Genomic DNA, 18,875 nt, shown 5'->3' on the forward strand with positions numbered 1-18,875 from the left:
AAATACGGGAATTTGAAAATACATCAGAAGAATGAAGAGCACACTGATAATCACGGCTTCTCTGTGTACCAGGCAGCTTACGAGTGATGTGCAAGACAAGGACAAATCTGGGTAAGTCTTGGAGCAGGTGCAGGACTTAAATGCTGTCACCAGTTTACGAATGACGGAACTAAGGTTTAGAAATGCTATGTAACTTTCCAAAGTCGCAACTGAGTGAGAGGCAATGTCCTAATGTTGCCTGGAGAGGAAAAGAGGTGGATTAAGGGAGACAAGTCTTCCAAGAAAGCTTGTGCTTTGCCTTTTCGATTCCTTGGTTCTGTGTTCCAGGTGACCTTGACTTGCTCCACAGATGCTGGGGACAATAGAAGTGTCAGATAAGAGGACCTTCATAAGACAGCTAGGGGGACAGGTCTTTTCCTCTTGGCAAGCTTTGCAAGCCAGCAGTCACCTGTAGTTGGGCCAGTGTCCATTTCCTTTCCTATGCTTCCAACTGATGAAGCATAGAAGCAGCCCACAGAGGGTAGTGTGAGCCTCCTGAGCACCTGCACCATTATTAGGTAGCCCATTTGACCCTGTGACTTACCTTGGTAGGGACACCAAGAGACACGAATCCTGAGACTCAAGGAGACTTTCAAAGGCATCAGGTAGGAAGTGGTGCCTGGTGCAGGGGGTGAATGAGTCAAGTCTCTTGGTCTAAAACAGTAGTCCCTTCTCTCCCATGGTTGTCCCCATGGTTGTCCCCGCGACCTGCCCTACCTGTTCTCACAGCATCACCAACTGGAATGCTTCCTGCCCTACAGACCCGTCCTTCAGCTTTTCACCACCCCTGTCCTGGTGGAGACCTCAGAAAACACAAGGTGGCTTGCAAGTCCCCTGCCTTCTTCAGAGCTTAAGGGTCAGCCTGCAAGCCCTGCCCCCACGCAGTGGGGCATTATTCCCTGGGGCTCTGGTGCAGGTGAACAGATGGCTCTTTGTTGGAAGCTACAGCTCTTAACCAACAGTGAGGTGGCCACTGTTTTCCTCTGTTCTCTTTCTTTTTTTTCTCTAACCTTGGCAAGTTTAGATATCAGGCTTCTTGAAAACAAGGAAAGGCTACCTTCCTGAATATCAGCCCCCAGGGCACTTGGAAACAGGCTCTGCTGAGAAGAAGAGGCAGCTGGACTCAAGAGTAAGCCTTTTAGTACTCCTGTGGCCAACTTCCACGAGGGCCTCAGGCAGCGGAAGTCAGCACCTGGACTCTGACTGAGCCTCTGGCGGAGGCGATAAGGCTGGGAGAGGCCCCTGTTTCTGCACCATCCACTGCTCTGGCCCCAAGGCTCTCTTTCCAGGACCATCTGTTCTACTGCCACTTCCTAATGCTTTCATGTTTGATGGGCAGGCCGCTGACACTTGAGCGGATGAGAATCTGCGTGATTGCCTGCTATTTTCTACCCACTGTTAATGAATGAACACGACCCCTTTCAATAATTTAATTAATGTACTCTGTTTTCATGTCACAAAATCAGGACAGTTAATCAGCTGTCAGAAATTGACAGCTTGCAGTGGCCAAAATTTAGGGATACAAGAAAATGTGAAACAGAGTGAAAACAGAAGCCATCGGTTGCTTCGTGTCACACAGAGGAGTGTGACCCCAGCAAAAGCACCTAGAATAGCAGGTCTGTCGGGCGCAGGACCTGGCGAGCACCTTGTACCACTGAGCCTGGGTGTGTGGAGGGAGGGGTAAGGTGAGAGGGGGAGAGGGAGCTTCCGCCCAGGTCCCCACACACTGGGGCACCCTGCTCTGGTTGCTGCTCCTTGGGGGGGACACTCTGCAGGACCAAGGACACGAATCCCCTAGAACAGGGGCCTACCTGCTAGAAACGTTCCGGGTCACTAGGGCCCCATGATCCCCTCTTCACTGGCCCTGATTCTGCTCCCATAGCCTGGGGGGCCTCTTTCCTGGGTCCAAGGTTAGTCCCTTCTTCCAACATGTGCTCCTTGGCAAGGTGGGTTGCCAAGGGGTGGCTGTGGGTAGGGGGCTGGATGGAGTTTGAAGTTGGGGGTAGTATGGTCCCTCATGGTGTGGAACAGAACCAGGGATAAGAAGGGACAGGTTGGATGCCCATCAGGGACGTGGGCCTTGTTACCAGCTGTCCCCACACAGTCATGTTCTGGCCTGGAACTCTGACAGGTCTGAGACTTCTAAATTTGAATCTGGGTTTCTGAGGCAGGAGAATACAACCTGGTTCACTTCCCAGTTCCTTGGCTTGATTGATACCAGACTTCACGTGGTCCAGGTTTCACGTTGGCTCTGCTACTGTTCCAAGTGAGCCTCCAGGAGAAGGCATGTGTGCCCTGTGGGCCCTAGGCTGTGGCTCCAGAGGAGGAGACCTGTTAAAATCCAGTCCTTTAAAACTGGTTGCTGCGGGTTGGGCATGTGTCTCAGTGGTACTACACTTGCCTAACATGTGCCAGGTCCTGGGTTTAATTCCCAGTACTATAAATTAAAAAAAAAAAAGAAGAAGAAGAAGCTTAAAGTTGGTTGCCAAAATTATTTTGCAGGCAGCATGGGAGACATGGCTGCCGCTCTGGAGCCAGCTTGTTGGTAACTGATTCATTAGGGGGTGCTGCCCTCGCCCTTCCCAAGTATGGGAGTCCCATGCACTCTTTATCTGCCTTTCCTAGGGGCAAAGGGGCAAAAGGATTCAGAATTCGGTCCTGGAGCCATGGACTCCATTCTCAGGCGGAGAACAGCAGGGCCGAGGGGCATAATTCACCCTCACCCAGAGGGTTTCTTGCAGGGCTTTGCAGACAGAGCAATGCAAGGGTGCAGGGGGTAGAAATGCAGCCTTGAGCTTACAGAACGGTTCCTGAATATTCTCTGATTGTTTTGGTTCTGGTGCTGTTGTTACTGGGCTGCAGAACAACTTGAGATCTATCGTGGGGTTATTAGTGTTGCAGATAGAATTGCTATTGTTTCTCTCCTCCACATCATTCTCTCAAACTCAAGAAATACAATTTAAAAAATCTACTGCGTATGTTCAGGGGTTGCCAACTCACACTCACCAGAAACAGGAGAATCAATGAACCTGTCACAGCTGAAGGAAAGTGAATCCCTGGGCCCATGATGCTCACGGCACTTTAGATGACTAATGGAACCAAAGCTGTCACATTCGTTATTTGATGAAATGATGGTGAGAATGATAATAAAATAAATTTCACTCTCTTACCCGTTGACTGACTTTCCATTTGATTGCTTAAATTTTCAAATAGCATGAATGACTTTCTTAGCAAATAACCTGTTTTTGTTAAATCACAATGCAGTAGTCTGTCTGCTTATTTGCAGTGCAGAGAATGGAACCCAGGCCATTGCACTTGCAAGGCAAATGCTCTACCACTAGCTGCACCCCCAGGCCTGTTTCACAGATCACACACCCAAAGCAGAGCTGGCTGTTATTTATGTGAAGCCCAAAGATGTCACCATTCACTGCTCTTCGCTGATTGGATGTCTGACTGTGAGAACAGATTGCGCTGGTAAACACAGCTACAAAAATAAGAGGTGAGTAGGCCGGATGTGGGAGGTACGCCACTGGCCCAGCGCGAGCCTCCTGGGCGCACACTCCAGAGTTTTTCTTGCTTCTCTTCCCTTTTGCTTTTTTTTGTTGTCATTTAAGATACATGTCTTATTCTAATATATGATTTTCTTTGCCAGTAATTTGGGACAGAACAATTTAAAAATGTCCTTTAGGAAAAAAAAAAAAAAAAGAACATAAAACAAGCTGAGTAATTCCAGTGCTGTTTTGACTCATTCAACTCTGGGTCTTTCGCTGTCAGCAGTATTAGCATTTGAGCCCAGTAGTTGCTGGGACGGTCCTGCTCCTTATGGGATGTTATACAGCCTCCCTGCCCTGTCCATGGGATGCCTGTGGGTAGCAGCCCTCTGTGGGGATTAAGTCTCCAGGTGCTGCCAGTTGTCCCCTGCGGGCATAGCCACCCCAGTTTAGAAACGCTAGTTTAACTATGTAAGAAATTAAAATGTGGTTGTTGATAACCATTAGAGAGAGGAAGGGGTAGGGACTAGCACCCCACCCAGGCTATGCTTTCCCCTCTACTGCCCAGTACTGGAGGAAAGTGCCCTTTTACAGTATCAAAGTCTTACTGATGAGGCTTCCCACCTGCTGTTCCAGCACAGGCATCTCTAGCTGAGCCAGATTAAGAGCAAGCCCAGGTCTCCTCCTCCCTGTCCCTCTGACCCACGGTGGCCCTGGCCTCACCCTCCCCGACACATTCTTGGGGGCTTGTGTCAGAGTTGGGGCTGCAGAACTGGTGGCCATACCGGCTGAGGCCCTGCCTATCTCAGGGGCAAAGGCCTCGCCTCTCACCATTCTTGATGCCAAGTGTGCGAAAGCAGAGTGAATCACTGCCCCTGGAGGCCCTGGACTCTGGATGGTCAGAGGAGCGCTTTCCCCTGTGTCTTTGAGGTGATGTGGAGGTGGGTAAGGGAGGCCAAAGTACAGGAGCTTACACCCCGCCCAAAGGCGGAGAGCATAAGTGAGTTCTCCCTGCAGGCCTGATACTGAGGATGCAGAGCAAGCCTTCCTATTCTCTCAGGAAGGATGGGTACATGGCCTGGGCCAAATCCAGGAGCGTGTGGAGCCCTGTGGTGAGCACCCCATCCCAGTCATCCCGTGAAAGAGGCACTCAGCAGGAGTGAAATCTGCTGCCCAGGCTGTCCTTGGCACTGAGACCTGAACTCTGGAACAGAGTAGCCCCGTGGTGCTGGCTCTAAGCTCCCTCCTGGCGTCTGGTCAACTCCACTGTATGGTTAAGGAGCCATAGAGTTCTCCAGAAAGAGAAATCAGAATTTGGGGCAAAGTTTGAGGTCCTCCTCTAAGAAAGTGATCCTGGCCCCCATCAGCCCCAGCACTTGAGGGGGCTTAAACGGATTTCAGCTGATGCCTGTTAGAGGAAGATACAGTTTTGGAGCCACTGGTATAACCTTGAGTTTGCCATTGAACCCCCCAAACCGTGCCTTAATGGGGAAGATGGTACCCAACAGAGGGAATGTGACCTAGGCTGAAGGCAGAACAAAAGCTGATGTGCCCACTACAGCCTCCTGGACAGTAAGGTGACCTGCCAGTGATTTAGCTTCCCCATAAGAAACCAGTCGAACCCAGGTGCCGTATTATTAGGCACGAAAACTCATTACAAAATACAGAAACAGAACGTGTCCTGTGGACAAGAGAAAAATAATCAAAGGGGCAACAAATGCCTTAGATTTGGGAATTATCAAATAAGAACTTGAAGCTATTTAAAATTCTGTAGGAGAATCTGACGCAACAGAGAGGTGGGACTGTCAGTTGATGCTGGGACTAAAACTAATGACAACAGAACCAAAGTTTGGCAGAAGTATAGAGCAACTAGACCAGAGACTGCAGGCACAACCACTTTCCAAAGTCTTTTTATAATTTCTTATAAAGGTAACAGCCTATGACAAATCTATTTGACTCCTTCCTCCAGAGAAATGAATATTTCTACCTGCAAAAATCTTGTATGTGAATATCTTTGGCATCTTTATTCACAATACCCAAAGTGGGAAGCACTCCAGTGTCCCCCATTGTCAATTCCAGTCACAGTGACAGCCTAGCCACCCTATGGAATGGGATGCCGCAATAGAGAGGATTGCATCACTGGGAGTGTGAGTCCAACATGTCAATATGGCAACAAAACGGAAATCAGGTCACAAAATCCTTCAGCCCAGGGAACCACGAGGCAGGAGACAGAGCCCCCTGGGCCACTCTGAGCCTGCGCAGAATTCCTGCATGCCCATGGATGGCACAAAGATGATAACCGCAGTAAACAGAGTTCCCCCAGTCGTGGTTCCCACCTGGAATGAGAACCACGAGGGACCATCCCCCGCCAGTGTCCCGTGTCATTCTTGCCAACTCATGCAACTGCTATGAATCAGTAATGGTAGCATGAGCCACCCTGAAGAATGCAGCGTTTGGTGGGCAAATTCTTACACAAGAGCACACTGGGCCATTTTATCGACACCAAGAGGCAGAACACGGTGAGCGAAGTCAGAGCCAGCAGCCACATTTGTGTGGAGGGCTATGACAACACCCCAGCTCCTGCTTTGCATCTTGGGTACATTTGCCAACACAAATCAAGATGTGCACCCGGGTGTGTGTTTTAGCGTCTGTATGTCCTGACTCATGTGTGGCATGACAGGACAATGTGTAGGGAACGAGCTCCTCCCTTTCCTTCCTCTGCTCCTCTTTCCTCTAACTTTGGAGGCCTGCCCTCTATAGCCCATCAAGCAGGTCCAGGGAAGTCAGCATGAGCTCGGCTCTCGGTGCAGTAGGATGCCCTGGAGGAAGTTACCCATGCTGGTGGGGTGAAGGCTCTTAAGTGCTGGAGGAGGCTCTAGATGTCTGCTGTCTTGGGAGTAAGAAACTCCCTGTAGTGCATCTGCCTGATGGACCAGGTTGAATTCTGATAGATAGGGCCCTATGGCATGTGATCCTGTGTCCCCTGGGGAGAAGTGACTTGCATTCCCAAAGGAAACACAGAACCACAAAACTGAGAGACAAGGGTCTTGGGACTGCAGTTTTCTTTGTCAGGAGGAAAGGGCATCTGGGTCCCCACAGTGCTGGGAGGCATTCAGGGTCCAGCTGTGTCCCCATTGCTGTTGCTAGTTTTAACGTAAGTTCCTGGAGAGGAGGGGACACAGTAGCACCCTAGTTCTGTTATTCCTCACCAGGTGTTATACCAACCAGAAACTACAAAATAGCAGATGGATTTTTATGTTGGGGAATGTGGCCTAGATGTGCAGGCAAGTGGCCTCCCCAGCAACTAGCCATTGAGTGGGACCTACTCCACCACAGGCTGCAGGCAGACCGGCCACAGTGCCGAGCTCCCTGCAGCCCTCTCAGCCATGGAGCACAGGTGCTCTCTACAGTTGGTTCCATCCAAGAAGGGAGGAGGAGCAGGGTAGAGAGGAAGTCTCCTTCTCTCTCTACCCTCTTCAGAGCAGATGCTAGCCCTCCCTGGGTGAGGGAGCTCCGTCCACCTGGGGAAGACTCCTCTAGGCACACAAAGCATGCTCAGGCTGGGCTGGCCTTGACCCTGACACACAGGCTCCACATGGCCCCTCTGGAAGCCAGGATTGCCAGTGTGCAGCCCTGGTCATCCCTGTGCCGTACTCATGCCGCAGCTCAGCCTGGACTGGCTGCCTGCTGCCTCCACCATACAGGGGTGGAGAATCCAGAACCTTCCCTTCCATGTGCCTGCTGGGAAACCTGAGTGGATCCAGGGAGGCAAGCTCACAGCACCTTGGAGCTCTGGTGTCAGACCATCTGCCTCTCATTCCCAGCCTCCCTGGCACCTTGGGCAGGCAGGTAACATGGCCCTATGTACCCACGTTTCCTCCTCACACAAGCACAGTGCTCACCTCACAGGGCTGTCCTGGCACATGTCAGGGCTCCCTGAATGTGGCTCCCCAGTGAAACTCCAGTGCCACGTGACTCTCGCTCAACTGCATGGAGAACACCTGCAGCCCCTCCATATTCCCACCCCTCTTCCCATCCCTGACTCCTCGCTTGGGCTGCTGCATCTCTGTTCTTCTGACTCTGATTTGGGACTGCAGCTCTGGACCTGCTGGTTTGTCACAGACAGTGCTGACCTTGTGCGCCTGCAGGTTTTATTTTTGTCCTTGTCTGCTTGAGGTGCTTGGCTCTGGGTGTCCAAGGCAGAGGAGCTGGTGTCTGACCTTCCTGCAGACTCCTCGCTCTCTCCCGGCTCCAGCTTCCCTCTGCCAGCCACCCTCCCACCCACAGGGGGGGCTGCTCCTGGACCTCCAGGTCCTCCCTCTGCCATCTCTTCTGCAGCCCTTGAGTAACCCCTGCCTTTTGTACACTAGGCTCCCAGCCCTACCCTTACCCCTCAGGGACAGCACCCTGGAAGTCCGTGTCTCCCTGGCTGCCCTACCCCGACTCTCCACTCACCGCAGCCTGACCACTTGCTCACCTCCAGTTCCCCTTCTGCTGAACTGTGGGTCTGAGCTGGGCTGACCTTGGGTACACAGCCTTCCAGTTCCAGCTGCTAAGACCAGAGACACGCTCCTTTTATGCCTCCTTGCTTAGATTAAAATGTTCTAACAAAACACAATTCTAAAGAAAGTCATGAATAAGACAAGGGGTGGAAAGGGGACGCTGGTCGTTTCTCACAATGGAACATGGAATTGTCCTATCAGGCTGTTTGGTGTTTTTATATCCGGTTGAGCCTAATGCCTGGAAGCTGGAACTTGGAGTTTGGCCAAATGAGAAAATGACATTTATTGATTTGTTGACCTGCTTTATCCAAGTGTGAGTCTATGGCTCAAATGAGAGGGAAAGAAGGGCTGTCTGCTTCTGACTGGAGTCCTCGGTGATTCTGCTCGTGCGCCATGAGTGCCGCTGGTTTGAACCCCGCAGAGACCACCCACGGTTCTCGGTAATAATAACACTTCACATTTGGGTTTGAGAATTGCACATTAGAAAAATGTACATTTCCTTGCAGTGAAGAACAGGGAAGATTTCAGTTCCACAGGAAAAACAAGTCTGACGGTTTCTGACTTGTTCCTTTCATCCAGATTGAATAGATGCCCTGGGGCAGAAGAGCCTCTGCCTTTAGGACTTGAATTGAGAGCACCTAAGCTTGCTAAGCTGCCCTGGCCTATAAAAGGGGGGGGGGTCATCCAGCGACCTAGGCCTGGGAGCCAGTGAGGTGCCCAATGCTGGCCTTCAGAGCCTGTCCATGGCAGTGATTCTCTGTGATGGCTGCGTGGGAGCAGACTGGAGATGATGGAGACGCCCCCATGGCACAGCCCTTCAGGGACCTGCTCCTGTTGCCTGCAACTCATTTCCTGGTCCGAGAGGCTGTGTTGTATTTGGTGGCTGGTTGAATTAAACCTGTAGAAAAGCAAAATTAAATTTGAATATTTTGAAGGGTATCAGAACATACCACTTTGGCATAAGAATGATTTTGAGCTAAAAGCAACCCAGAAGAAATAGATAAAAGAAAAATTCTCTACCCTCCCTGTTTGCCTACAAGCCAAAAAAAAAATTATGAAGATGGTCCTCCTTCCTGTCTCCCAGAGGTACAAAGGTCAATTTGGATGACAGATGATATAGCCCCATCAGATGAGACGTGGCACTGGAGATCAGTGTAAACAACTCAGCTGACTGGTCTTTATCTGCAACTTGCTTATCTTGCCACAGTCTGCCTTCCTTAGAGACTCAAAATGCTTTTTATGGGTCTTCTCACTTCCTCAGCAATACACTGTCCTTCATGAAGGTGCCGTAGAAGCCAGAGTTGTGCCCCCCTCTGAGTATGGCACATCCCCTGGGTATCTCCCACCTGTTTATAAATATATGTGTTAATAAGCTCCTGTTTGGAATTTTCTTATTAATCTCTCTCTCCTTACAAGAGTCTCAGCTAAGAATTTAAAAATATAAGGGAAAATAATGTTAATGCATCACTTAAAGAAAAATAGGTAGCTAACTAAGGAGAAGACTGATCGCATTTCTCAGTCTGCACGGCCACCTGTCCCCTCTCCCTTCTCCATCTACTGTACAAAGTGCTGTGACTTGTGATTTGGAGATCCAGCTGATGGTCCCATCCGCAGATGCGCTCCTGCAGCCTGGCCTGGGCAGGAGGAGTGGTGCCGTGGACAGGGAGCTGAGGGGAGCTGCTGAATCGGGATGACGTGGCCAGCGAGCTCCCTCCAGGTGCAGCCCGGCTCTGCTCCACCTGCTCTGTCCATCTAGAATCTCCCATCTTTCCATCTTCCTGAAACCAGCCCCTTCTCCACTTTCTAACTCAAAAATAAATGGCTACCAGCTTCAAGAGCCTTCTCAGACATCCTCCCGTACCATGGTGACCAATGCTGTCTTCCCATGGAGGGATACTCTCTGTCCTCGGGGGTGGGGGGGCATGAAGCAGGCCACAGTCATCTTCAGGACCTCCAGTGAAGCTCAGTCCTTGATACACAGTGCTGGCTCCACCCATATTTTGAATGGGATGATTTTAAGACGATCGAAGGGCCTCTCCAAGGTGCTTCACCCTTCTTCCAAGAGGAAGAACTCTGGCCACTGTCGAGACCAGCCAAGTCAACTATACATTTTGCACAAGGAAAATTGAGAAATAAAGGTTAGGTTATGCAGAAGAATCTGGGAAGCCAAGAAGGAGGAGTGGTGTTGCCCTAAACGTTTCAGGACATGGTCTCTAGGAGGAGCGTTCTCCACACCAGCAGCCTTGCAGACGGCACCCACCATCAGCTCAGGAGAAGGAAGTGGCAGAGTTTAGATCTGACCCACCTGCTCTCTGCATCCACACAGAAACCCTCCCATCCTGTGACCCTCAGGACCACGCTCATAGGTCACCCTCAGGCAACCAGCAGCAGACAGGAACCGTCTTCAAAGAAACCATGGAGCCCCATCCACTCCCCGTCTGCTGATGACGTCCAAACAGTTCATTAACCTCTGAGACCTTACTTCAGAATTTGTCTAATAATCCTTTCTGATCAGTCTAAATAAGGATAGCTGCTTTTGTAAATCGCCTTTACAGAACTGTGTTCCAGCTCCTGTGGATACGATCACTTTCTAAGCATGTCTGTCCTGTTTTGTGAGTGTGAGTGGCCCTGGTGATCACTCCTGGGCCTCGAATGCCAGGCCAGTGCTCTCTGCTGAGCTACATACACTCCAGCCCCTTGTCCCTCTTTGATACATAATATTACCTCCCTTTCCATCTTCCTGAAACCAAGCTCTTTGTCCACCCACCCAAAAGTAGCACACCACCGACATTTATTTCTACCAACCAACTACCAAGGTGACAGGGAGTGGGGAGGCAGCCATGCAACCAAGCCTTGCTCAGGATTATGAGATTTTAGTTACAATGAGCAGATCTCTGGCCTTGGGCCAGCTCCAGTGTCCCAGTTAGTGTCCACCTTTAGGACTGTTTTCCTTTCATGCCCTATAAGGGACCTTGGATTCATCCTGGGCACTTGTCAGGGGTCCCCACATCTGTTGTATGGTCATTTGGCAGGGTGGGCACCATTCACACCAGGGCTCAAGGGCATAAAGTGATTCCTCAGTCTATAATGGATTGAGTAGAATCCCAATTCGGTCTGCCTGACTTTAGCTAAACAGCTTGTTACCTTGGGCACAGGTCTTTCAAGGTGGAGGAAGGCCAGCCCTCCTCTCCTCTGCCCTCCCACCCAGGGTCCTTAATTATATCCCTCTGTCCCTGAGCTATTTTTTTCCCAACCCTGTTACCTTCCTATTTGCTGCATTTTATGTTGGGAGCTCCTGTCCCCGGCTAACCCTGGAGGAAGGGCAGCTGGAGCAGAAAGAGATCAGGAGCGTCGTGAGCGTCCCACCAACGCCCTCTCGCTTACCAGTAAACAGTGTCCCCAGATGCCAGGCTGTGCTGGCCTCCTACACCATTTCTTTTTCTGTGCCTCCTCGTGACTGGTCCCGCGCGGCAGCTTTTCTGATGATTCACACTGAAGTGCTGAGGACCGTCGGGTTTCCGCTAGGTTCCTGGGCCCTCCGTGTTCCTCACCATGGCCCTGGGAGGGGAGGCACCCTGGCAGCATTGTCTCCCCAGTGCTCACACTGGTGTGGGTGATCGCGCTCAAGGACAGCCTCCTGCAGAAGGGGGAGCATCCAGCCAGACACGTGGGCTACACTGGCCGATCCTCCTGGACTGGATGATCCTCCTGGATATGCGGACTCTGGGTTTAACCTGATGTTCTTAATTTCCTCCAAGTTCTACGAAGAGTCTCCATGTGTAAAATTTAGCTCTAGCTGACAGATACACAGGACAAGGGACCGACTTAAATAACCACTTTTCAGCAAAGGGCATTCCCTGAGTCAAAGTGGAACCTCCAAGTGGAACCAGGCACTTATTGGTCTTCTGCTCAGAAGAAGATGAAGGGAATCACCTCTTTCTCGGGCATCAGGTCTCTCTGCCATGGAAATGGCTCCACCCACGGCCACTTTACCTCCAGTTGTGACACAGGCAGAGGCCCTCACTGAGGGCCCTGGGATGACCCATGTTCCCTCAAAGTCACGTGCTGAAGCCCCACCTCAGCAACTCAAATGTGACCCCAACTCAAGTGAGACAAGGCTGTTAAATAGGTGACCATGTCAGATGAGGTCACTCTGGGCCCTGCTCTGATAGGCCTGGTGTCTTTCTGGAAAAGAGACACAGGACAGTGCTGTGCGGACATGAAGGTGGCCTTATACAAGCCAATGAGACGGCCTGGAGAAGACACCTCCTTCAGACCTGGGAGGAATCACCAAGCCCGCGCGCTATCTCAGACCACCAGCCTCCCGGACTGAAAGGGGAGCCATTTGGCAGGTTAAGCTCTGAGGAGGCAAAACATCACGACCTCACCCTCCACGTGGACCTCAGAGTTCACCGTCTCTGCAGGGCTGTGAGGATTCACAGAAGAGACCGAGGCTCGGGCACAGGCGCTAGCTAATGTCACATGGCCAGCAAATCTGGTCCAGGTTAGTGGCAGCCACTGCAGAAGGGAGGAAAGGACCTCGCAGTCGGCCCTTCTTCAATGGTGAGGTGGCGTCCCCAGATGCCCAGGCATTAAGGAGTGTTGTTGGTGTCTGGCATGGTTCTAAGCCCTTCACATGTATTAACTGATTTAATCCTGGTTAACTTAACCCCTAGAGGGATTCTCTGGGAAAGAAGGACCTGATTCCCCTCATCTTGCAAAGAATGAGGTACCAAAGTCGACCAAGCCACCCACTTTCCTTCAGCGGGTCAGTGGCAAAGCTGTTTGTCTAGGGGTCCAGTTTTAAAAAGCGGCGAGTAGCGGGAGAATAGAGCACATGGAGAATTCAGTGGTTGTCTGAATTGACATCTTAGTCCATTTGAGCTGCTGTAACAAAATACGTTATATGGGTGAAACACAGAAATTCCTGGCTCACAGTTCTGGGGCCTGGGACGTGCAAGATCTGGGCAGGTCTGATAAGGGCTCAGTCTGCTTCCCAGGGGGCCATCTGCAGGGTGCCCTCCTGCTGGGGGGAATGGACACACCCCCTCCAGCCCTCTACAAGGCAAAGCCTCCCATTCCTAGAACTGTTAGGTGTTAAGTTTAGAAACTGGCCCTTCCAGCCACATTTCAATCAGGCCCCAGGGCTTCCCTTCCCTTCCTTCATGGTGCAGTCTCACGGAATCTGAGCCACCTGCGTCCTTGTTCAGGACTCCCAGTTTCCAGAACCACGAGAAACAAACAACTGTTGCTTCTAAGGCCTGGTCCACGGTGTTGCTTCAGCAGCCCAAGCTGACCAAGACATCCGTTCTTAGTAGCCATCCAAAATAACTCAGATCACGTGAATATTCATGTACCTTCTTCAAAGTGGTTTCAAAACATTGAAAAGTGAGGGGAACTTTAAAAACAGTGAATTACATTTTGGAATTATTGTATGGTATCATACCGGGTAGTTATGAAAATCTAATTTCCATAAAACATTTAATGACTTGCAAATGCTCATGATGTAATATTAGGTGGAAGGAGTGTAAAGAAAAATAGTTGAATTTGTTGACAATTGCCATCTTTAGGCAATAGGAATAATTATATTTTCCTCATCTGATTTCTTTTCTCATTTATATATATTTTTCTTATATATATCTACTAAGAGTGGGGAAAAAAATCCACGTTTTTAGAAAATGCTGTTTAGTTAGGCAGAGACAGGCACAGGAAAGGTCAGAAAGAACTGAGCCCAGGGCAGACCATAGTTTCTGCCAAGGTCAGGAAGAGGGAGGGGGGCTTGGTGACTGCCCCCCAGAGCCTCCCTGGCATCCCGAGATGGTGCTGGCCTCTTCCTTTCCTATTAGAATAATGGGCTCCTCTCACTTTCCCCCTAAGATCTCCCATCAAAATAAAAATCACAGCCAAAAAGGGCCTTGAAGGTCATCTGGCTCAGCCCCAAGCACTGCGGCTGTGTTGGGTCAGCCCAGAGAGATGTATTAAGTCAGCACTTGTTCCTCGGACAGGGGAACAGGGAGGTTCTCAGGTTACCCAGGTAGGAGGTGGCGAGTCCCCTCAAGGTGAGCAACATGGGCAAGGAGAGCCCCAGGGTCTGACCAGCTCCGAGAACACAGGCCCAATTGGGAGTCAGAAGGAGGCTGGGTGGCTGGGTTGTCTTCAAGTGGCTTTGCTGCTGGATGCCTCTGCTCTCCACCTGGGTACCTAACTACTGTGATGGCTGAGCCACCCGCGGGTTCTGCTTGCTTCCTCTGTGGCCCTCTCTTCCCCTGCCAGTTCCTGCTCAGTCACCATGCTCTCCGGCTTCCACTGTCCAGGTTCCTCCGGCATCTGTTCATATTCTTGGTGGTGGTATTCTTCCCATGAGTCAAACTCACTTGTCCACCACAGCCCTCTCCCAAGGTCTGACTGGCCCAGGAAGCTGGCGGGCTGCGTGGATGGGAGGCCTCACAGTGGGCAGAGGTTGCCAGGCGTAAGAACATTCCGCCCCCCCCCCCCCCCCCCCGCCATGCACAACAAGGCATGCAGGTACCAGGCTCCCTGAAGAGGGCAGCACAATGGGCAGAGTCCTTGCCTGACCTTCCCAGCAGGGCCAGCCACATCCCAGGACTATGAACACCCTGCGATCCACAACCGTAGTCCACTCCACTCAACTCTCCATTCCAACAGACCCCTGCGCTGAGAGGGGTGCTCAGCTCCTGGCCTCTACAAGGAGGCCACGAGGCACAGCAGCCACATTAGCTGTTAGAGATATCAAAGCCAACTAGTATTTGCTAGTGGCAGGACCAGACCAGACACCTGGCTCCCAGCTCCAGTTCTTTACCAGGCATCACCACTCAAGGTTCCCCTTACAGCCAGCTCCATGCTTTGTGCCACTAAACTGTGAGCCAAGATCCCCACAGAGTGGGCACTATCCTTAGGGTCTCAGGTTTTGTTTGGGGTGATAGTGCAGATGCAAACGAAATAATCAGAAAGTGATAAAACTGAGTTCTATGGCCAGAGCTGGGCCACGCAAATCAGGAGAAGCAAATAACATGCCCTGTTTAGACTGCGCCGAGCTAAAGATGGAAGACCCTGTGGCAGTTCAGAGATGGAGCCAGACCACCTGGGTATCCTCAGTACAGATGTCCCTATTTAAGTTTCTCCAGAAGTTTTCTGTGTGTGTTGCTTTCTGAATTTAGTGCAAAATCATTACTGGGGCTAGAGGATTCTTTTAAAATCTCACCTCCCCACCCTCACTCAGCTTTTCTTACTCCCAAACCCCATAGCCATACCACTTATCTCTGAATTAAAAAAAAAAAAAACAACAACAGCAACAAAAAACTACTGTTAGGGCTAAATTTTGCTTTTGAAATAAAGGAAACCGCAATGTCACTTCAACGTTGTGCACAGTGGAATTTGTCTCCCACTCCTCCCCAAGTCATGCTGATGTGATGACAAGGAAGTTTTAAAATGTATTCTTTTCATTTTATTTTGTTATTTTGTGGTGCTGGGGATCAAACCCAGGGCCTCACTCATGCTAAGCAAGTGCTCTACTAGTGAGCTACACCCCAGCCCCATTCCACCCCCCTAATGAATGAATGAATAAAACAAAGTCATCAATAAAGAACAAAAAAAGTCAACACACCGCTCTGGGAAGATAGAAAAAGGGCCAGTGACCGCTGAGTTAGCAGTGGAGTAAATTATGAAGTGTCAAACTGCGGAGGGCTGGTGTGGCAGCCCTAGGATGCCTGCAGTCAGAAACAGCCTGCACAGGCCAGGAGCAGAGGCACCAGGTGAGGCTGGAAGCACAGGTATGTGGCATGTGAAACCAGGGAGCTGACCGTGATGCTCGGAAGGAGCAGCCCCAGGCCCAGCCCTCACTCTGCAGCGCCAGGACAACACCCTCTCTGGCCATGCAGCTTGTCAATCATCCTGGACCTTTGGGAGTGAAAGTAAGGGGTCTGGCTGTGGGCACATGTCCAGCCACCCTACGGTGTCCTGAGCATGAGGTGCAAACTATACTGCCCTTCCGTCAGGACCAAGGGTGTGTAATGAGAACAAGCAACAACAAAAGGGACGCTGGGAAAAGACCAGAGACAAAGGGTGACTTGATTTTGAGGATGATAAGATTTGGAGAAGATACTATTTTTGCTCCTTATATCTAAGAAGTCAAAATTCTTTAGTGAAACTTCAAATGGTGTCTATTTGCAGATTCTGGTGCTCAAGAGGAGCAGCCTGTATTCTCTGCTGCGCATGAGGACTGAAGGTTAGAATGAAAGCCTTCTTCAGCTCTTGCCCTCTCTTGGGGAATTTTTCAACTACATCAAATCTTTATATTTTGTGAAACTCTCCTCATTGCTAAGAACGACTCTGCATTGGATGTACTCACAGCTCTTTTGCACTAAGCCACTGAGCTGAAGGTGACAGGTACTCAGGGCAGTGAGGTGGGCAGTAGCCTTGGAAGTGTTCCCTTGCAGGGTGCCAGAAGACCCCAAGCATGGGCCAGCTCCTGACACGCCAGCCCCATCATTTTACCTGTGAATTCAGGTTCAGGATGGAAGTTCCCGCTGGTCTCATATCATGGCAAAGTGGATGGAAAATAGTCTTCATGTTCTTTGAGGGAGCATTTTATATCATTATTTCTTTGATTATGGTAAAAATACACAACATACGATTTGCCCTCCTGACCCTCCGAGGTGGTATTATTATACCATCATCGTGTGCAACAGGCCTCCACACCAGCTCCTCTCTAAAACTGAAATCTTGCACCCACTGAACATCAGCTCTCCCTTTCCCTTCTCCCCAGACCCTCGCTCCCTGTCTACTTTCTGTTTATAAAGTCGGCCAATCTAGGTGCCTGCTCAAGAGTGTGGTTGTGCAGTATTTGATCTTTTGAGACCGGCTTATCTCATTTATATAATGTCCTCAGGGTTCACCAATCCTGCAGCACATGTCAGAACTGCCTTCCTTTTTGTGGCTGAATAATATTCTGTTGTATTTACATACTATATTTGTTTATCCATTCACCTGTGGATGGACCTGGGCTATTTTCCCCTCTTAGCTACAGTGAACAGAGATTCTGTGAGCATGGGGGTGGAAACAGCTCTTACAGATCCTACTTGGCATGCTCTTGGGCGTGGATCCAGAGGTAGAATTGCTAGACCATATGGTAGCTCTATTTTTAACTGATTGAGCTGCCCCCCCCATTGTTTTCCACAGAGGCTGAACCTTTTACAGTCCCACTAATGGCATAAGAGGTTCCAATTCCCCCACACACTTGCCAACACTTGTTACCTTTATAGCAGGCAACCTAATGGTATGAGGTGACAACACATCTTGGTTTTGATTTACATTTCTCTAATGTGAGTGATGTTGGGCATTTTTTTTTTTTCATGTGCTTATAGGCCATTTATCTTTGAAGAACTGTATCTATTCAATTCTTGTGCCCATTTTTTTTAATGGTATTATTCAGATTTTTTATTGTTGTTGTATTGTGGGTTCTTTTTATATTGTGGATATTAACCACTTATCAGACGTTTGATTTGAAAATATTTTCCGATGTTACATAGATTGACTTTCTCACTCTGTCCATTGTGCTCTTTGATGTTCAGCAGTTTTGAAGTTGGATAAGATCCCAGGTGTTCATTTTGCTGCTTCTGCTTTTGGTATCATATCCAAAAAATCATTGCCAAACCCTGTGCTATAAAGCTTTCCCCACGTTCTTTTCTAGAGGTTTCACAGTTTCAAGTCTTACCTTTAGATCTCAACCCCTTTTTAAGGTAAATTTGGGGCATTCTGTAATGACGGGCATCCACCTCATTCTAGAGCATGTGGCCACCCAGCCTTCCCTTGTTGAGAGGACTGTCCTTCCTCCACTGAAGGCTCATGGCGCCTACGTCAAGGGTCTTCAGTGAAGTTCTGTTTTTTGTTTGTTTGTTTTTTAGCTTCTTCACCTGATGTAAATTATTTACAGAGCCTCCCTAAGACTAAGGAACAAAGAGTACTTTTCTAAAATATCTTTCAAGTTGGCTCAACCAATGTCTTTCTTCTTCAGCAGTTTTAAAGTAAATTCACACGAATATAAAAGACACACCTCAATGAGTTTCACCCTTTAAAATTCATTCAGATCCTGGGGATGGAGTTGTGGCTCTGCAGTAGCTCACTCACCTAGCATGTGTGAGGCAGTGGGTTCGAGCCTCAGCACCACATAAAAATAAATAAAGTTTATTCAGGTCCCAATGAAATTCTCTTTAACTCAATGAAAAATCTGGATTCCCACAGATGGAAAAATCAGTAATCGTCATCTGTCTTAATGAATCATCCGGACTTCCTTTTACACACCAGGGGATGTCGACAGGAAGGAGAATGCCTACGTTGGCAGCGTGTTCCGGCTCTTTCACCCAGGGTGGCCGACTGGGCACCAAGTGGTCACTGCTGGCCTGTGCTCAGGTGTACCAGGCCCACCGTGGGTCTGCAGCTCCGTGCTTGTTTTCCGGAACCTGCCCTGCACATGCAGGGACAGAATGTGTGCCTTTGCCACATTCCTGAGGGCCACTGCAGGTCCTGCCTGCTTCATTGACGGCTCTGGTAAGTTCGTGGGAGGTGACGACTGTGCAAAGGCAACATGAGCACCTTTTAAAGGTCAGTGCGATCTCTGCACACGCTCTGGAAACACAGAGTCCTTTCATAGATCCACCACATCTAGAGGATCCATGTCGGTTTTCCTGAACCTGGCAGTACGTGTGTGACCAAAGCAAAAACCATGACCATCTTATGAAGCTACCACAGGAGGACCGTGAAAACACTGAATTAGACTTCTAATTCCATTTCTTCTGATTTCTAAATTTTAATAACTATCTTAAAA

The 18,875-nt window shown here is 49.7% G+C and overlaps 1 long non-coding RNA gene across 1 annotated transcript in view; it reads left to right on the forward strand.

Moving 5' to 3' along the window:
- The window catches only part of LOC144367295 (uncharacterized), a 490,767-nt gene that overhangs the window by 20,837 nt on the left and 451,055 nt on the right, over positions 1 to 18,875 (forward strand). The window lies entirely within an intron of this gene.

This window comes from Ictidomys tridecemlineatus, chromosome 10 (genome assembly GCF_052094955.1).
Source record: "Ictidomys tridecemlineatus isolate mIctTri1 chromosome 10, mIctTri1.hap1, whole genome shotgun sequence".
Lineage (NCBI taxonomy): Eukaryota > Metazoa > Chordata > Mammalia > Rodentia > Sciuridae > Ictidomys > Ictidomys tridecemlineatus.